The sequence below is a fragment of the Arachis duranensis genome, chromosome 8, assembly GCF_000817695.3.
Source record: "Arachis duranensis cultivar V14167 chromosome 8, aradu.V14167.gnm2.J7QH, whole genome shotgun sequence".
NCBI classification, from domain to species: Eukaryota; Viridiplantae; Streptophyta; class Magnoliopsida; order Fabales; family Fabaceae; genus Arachis; species Arachis duranensis.
This window is the reverse complement of record NC_029779.3, coordinates 672,499-677,528: the sequence shown is the minus strand read 5'-3', so window position 1 is coordinate 677,528 and position 5,030 is coordinate 672,499. Positions and strand designations below refer to the sequence as shown.

At 35.3% G+C, this 5,030-nt stretch overlaps 1 pseudogene; it reads right to left on the bottom strand.

Annotated features, from left to right (window-relative positions):
* Positions 1–242: 242 nt before the first annotated feature.
* LOC107460043 (signal recognition particle 19 kDa protein-like) overlaps positions 243–5,030 on the bottom strand; it is an 11,458-nt pseudogene continuing 6,670 nt past the window's right edge.

The following is a 5,030-nucleotide window of genomic DNA, read 5'->3' as shown; positions in this document are numbered from 1 at the left end:
TTCTTGGTTGTAAAGCACAAACATAATGTGATTCTTCCCTCGACAAAAGGGAAGAAAAAGTGTTTTACCAATGCTGGATTATATGAAGAAAATGTTGTCCTATAATCAAGTGAACGACTGTTGAAACTGTTTGGTGAAGGTTCATAAATACATTGGCACTCATTCGGGTGGTAAAAACTTGAACTCAATTAGGACAAATTACCCCTACAACAATACATCCAATAATTAAGATAATATTTCCAAAAAATTATCTCCTCTTTTTTCCACCTTTCCCAGATTTGTTGGAAGCTCCTGCATTTGATGTTGACACAGCCGCCTCCTGCTTCTTTGTCCTTCCATGATGTTTGGGTACCATGTCTGCAACACGGAGCATTAGCTGCTTTCCTGCAAGAAAAATAACAACCAGTTTCAATAATTTGTCATGTTTGTGCAACAAATGAGAAGTAACTATAAGAATGTTTTTCTCAACATTCTAATATGGACTCTACACTTCAGCCTCGGTGAAGCAGCCCTCCCTCATCCATGGAAAATGGGAAGGAGGGAAAACTAATAGCAGTAACCTACCACATGGTAAAACCATGAAGCAACATAATAAACATCTACCACGACCTCATGTCGTGGTTAATGTTATTTGGAATAAATTACTATCAACAACTAAGACCATCCAACATCGAGACATGATTCACATCAACTCCAAAGCTAGCAACAAGTAAATACATCAAGATTCGAAAGTATTAGGATACTGCCAATGCTACAAAGGGAAACGACATTTTATGAATTGAGTCTTGTCAAACTTTCAACTCCATAGTCACCAATAAACATGACCTAAAAATATGCCACCCTAATAAGCAACACCTGCACTAGACTTTAATCTAATTGATTTAGGGGAATTTCATATTGATGTTTGCAACCCAATCCATGACTATTTACAGATAACAAAAGTCAATGAACACTTGGATTGGACATTCAACAGTAAACAATTCAATTTTACAAGTGACATTATCATACACATCAAGAAACATGTAAGACACATGATTCAGCCAACACCCAACAGCTATTTATGTTAGAGAAAAACAATATCAGAGTACTACATTGATTCAACTTTACATAAACATAAAAGTAAAATGGGTAGCCACAAAAGTTTGATTACAAAACTATATTGAACAACTTACTGGATGAGATATTGGGATTAAAAAGATTGCCATCTTCCTTCTTCAACAAAACCTTCACTCTCTTTGCATGAAATCACGCGGGTAAGCCTTGTCAATCTGTGTTCATCAACAAAGTTACCGTACACATAAAAATCTAATAGCAATAAATATTCATAAAACCCAAAAATTTTAATTTTTAAAGATACCTCAATTGCAAAAGGGAGTTTCAGATAGTTGCAGCAATCGCCAATTTCAGCACATGTGGGATTCTCGCAAGCTTTGCTGAGTCCAATTCGTCTTCCTTCTGCCATCGTCTTCTTCGAATTCATGTAAACAGGGCACAACACAATTCACCTCTTTATATTCGGCAATTCACCATCCACGTTCATTATCAAGGTTCTGAAAATCGGACAGGTCATCAAACCGCATTAGTCATTGATTCACTAGTCTAACCGGTTCAACTATAGTTCAACCGGAATAACCGTTTTATAATAAAATAATAAATAAAATATAGATAAACACACTCAAACATAATTATAGTCTTAATATAAACCAAAGTTCTGAAACCGGACCGGTCATCGAACCACTCTAATCACTGGTTCAACCAGTCCAACCGTGGTTCAATCAGAAAAATCGTTTATAATAAAATAATAAATAAATTATAAATAAATATCCTAAAAAAGTACAAACATCAAAATATTAACAATCAATCTTTAATGTTGGAAGAATTAATATAGCATTTGTCAAAACTCAAATAAATAGTGTAGCATTTGCCGAAACCCAATAAATGAAGTCTCGAAGTATTAAAAGGAACTGCAAGAGACTGATGAACTTCCCAGAAAATAAGAAGCAAACATCCAAGTACCATGATGTATATCATTTGATGACTAAGATTAAATTATTATTATTATTATTGCATAATGGCATGATACTCATACTTTATATGGGAAAATAAGATAGAAATCAAAGATAAAACTTTTTCACCATATCACCATATTTAAAAACTTATATATCCACCTTAAACTAAGACAATTGAATTAGAGGCAATAAAATGAATTGGAGTTCAATTAATCACTGATGAATGACAATAAAATGAAGCTAGAGGCAAAATACCTAATAGAAGAATTGAATGACTTAATAATTCAATATTCTTCATATATAAAAACAGGATCATAGAGAAGTTCATCTAAGTCAAATGCCGGCTTATTCACAACCAAAAAGAAAGCCTTCAAATAAGAAGAATTTGTACCACAAGGACAAACACAACGAAGAATTAAAACAAGTTAACAGTTAACACAAGAACAATTAACAAATTATAAGATCAGCACACTAAGAAAATTACACCAAATTAACAAATTATAGCAAATTACAACTTACAAGTACAACAACACCAATTAAAATTTAAAATAAAGCAACAACAACAATTACACAGCAACAATACCAATAATTAAATCACAATAACACAACAAAAATTTACACAAGAGCAACAAACTTTTTCAAAGATTAACAAGGATTATCAAAATTTTAGACAGCATCACTACTTTCTTTAATTGATCATGATTAAGTTTGTTGTTCTTGAAGCAATTCGGGTTATCTAAGAGTATGCTTTGAGAAAAGGGTACTTGAAGCTTTCTATTCTTCCTCACTCTTGCATGACCCAAACCATTGTGAAGCAAAGAAACAACTTTCTTGAACCTTAACACAGCTTCACCAGTTTCCACCATTAAATTCCTATTCTGAACTTGATCCCTTGGCTGAGACAAAATACTAAGAACTCTATGACATCTTTCAACAGCTAATCTATTGGCTTGTTCAACTTCCTCCATTCCTATCTATCTATCTATCTATCTAAGTTAATCAAAAACTCTCAAATCAGAAGCTAAACATGCCTAAATACTAAAAGAACATGAACATCTGAGTTATCAACTAAGAGACCATACATTCAGCCATAAGTGGCATACAAAAAGACCGAGATATAAAGAATCCCATTTTTTTCAAAGGGAGCCACAAAAATAGGATTTTTCATGTTCAAGTCTCAAAATTCCATCACAGGATGAAAAAGAGTCAATTTTTTTTTTCTTTTTTTGTTTATGTTTTTTGTTGTTGGTAGAACAGACAAAGACCCTAGGATCAGAACTAACTAATAGGAGTTAGAAGAAATTGCAGCATATCTATATTTGCCTTAGAAAACAAATAAAAATTTAACTCAATCTTATCTTCAATGAACCAAGGAAAAAAGAATAAGAAAGCAGGAGTTGGAAGAGAGCAGGGACGGCGGCCGAGATCGACGGACGGACGGCGGCAGTGGCTCGACGGACGGGCGCGTCAGTGGCTCGAAGAGAGGCTAGGTTGGAGAAGGGGGAGTGACTGATTCAGATTTCAGAGTTCTGCAAGGCTGAGAGGAATGAGATTCAGATTATGAGAGTCAGAGGCCTGGTTCAGTGAAAGTAAACCAAATTTGCCAAAAATGACGCCAGTTTCTTTTAAACCGGCCAGTTCCTTGTCTCTCGGCCGGTTCGACAGTTCTTCTCCGGTTTTTTGAGAAACGGTTTTAGGGGGTGAATGGGGCCGTCATTGCTGCCTGTTCACAGTTAGACCGGTCGAACTGGCCGGTCCGATCCGATTTTCAGAACCATGATATAAACTTTAAATCATCATCCAAATTTAAAACACCACATCAACCAAAATCTTATGATCTTATCAAAGTACAAACTCAAAAGTTAAATAACTTTTGTTCTCATCAATTAATAACAATGTAATACTCGTTATATTATTAAGACAATCATCATTTATGTACAATTTTAACAAAGTTGTTAGCACAAAAATTAACAAAGATTAATAAGGATAAACACAAGACCTCAAATTTATAAAAACCGAATGATTTATAAATTGCTTAGTAATAATATTAACATTGCCAACTAATAAATGGATATTTTAACCTTAAACTCTAGTGAACAAACAGTAACATGGCCCAAATAACAATTTAACTATTTTAATTAATACACAACTCCAAACACAGTGAGTATTCTGCTTCATACACTCCTCAAAAGCGGTCCCAAATCATATGCAATATCAGATTATCAGTGAACAATATGCTTCATAAACTCCTCAAATTGTCAAAATCAGAAACATGGAGGACACTATTTAGAATCTACAGAGGCATACCAACAACAACAACAACAACAAAGCCTTGTCCCACTAAGTGGGGTCGGCTACATGAATCAAACGACGCCATTGTGCTCTGTCATGTATCATGTCTACAGTGAGACCGTTTATATGTAGATCTCGTTTGACCACCTCATGGATGGTCTTCTTAGGTCTTCCTCTGCCTTTCGCCCTTTGTCCATCTTCCATCTCATCCACCCTCCTGACTGGATGTTCTATCGGTCTTCTTCTGACATGTCCAAACCACCTGAGACGCGATTCAACCATCTTTTCCACAATGGGTGCTACTCCAACTCTCTCCCTTATATCTTCATTCCTTATTTTATCCAATCGCGTATGACCACTCATCCATCTCAACATCTTCATCTCTGCCACACTCAGCTTATGTTCGTGCTCCCCTTTAGCCGCCCAACACTCCGTACCATACAGCATAGCCGGTCTTATAGCGGTGCGATAGAATTTACCTTTAAGTTTTAAAGGCACTTTTTTGTCGCATATAAAACCAGATGCACTCCGCCATTTTGACCAACCTGCTTGGATCCTATGATTTACATCATGTTCAATCTCTCCATTATCCTGTATGATGCACCCAAGATACTTAAAAAACTTTTAACTTTTCGTAGGATGTTCTCTCCAATTTTCACCTCTATATTGGAATTTTTCCTTCTAAGACTGAACTTACATTCCATATATTCCATCTTGCTACGGCTTATG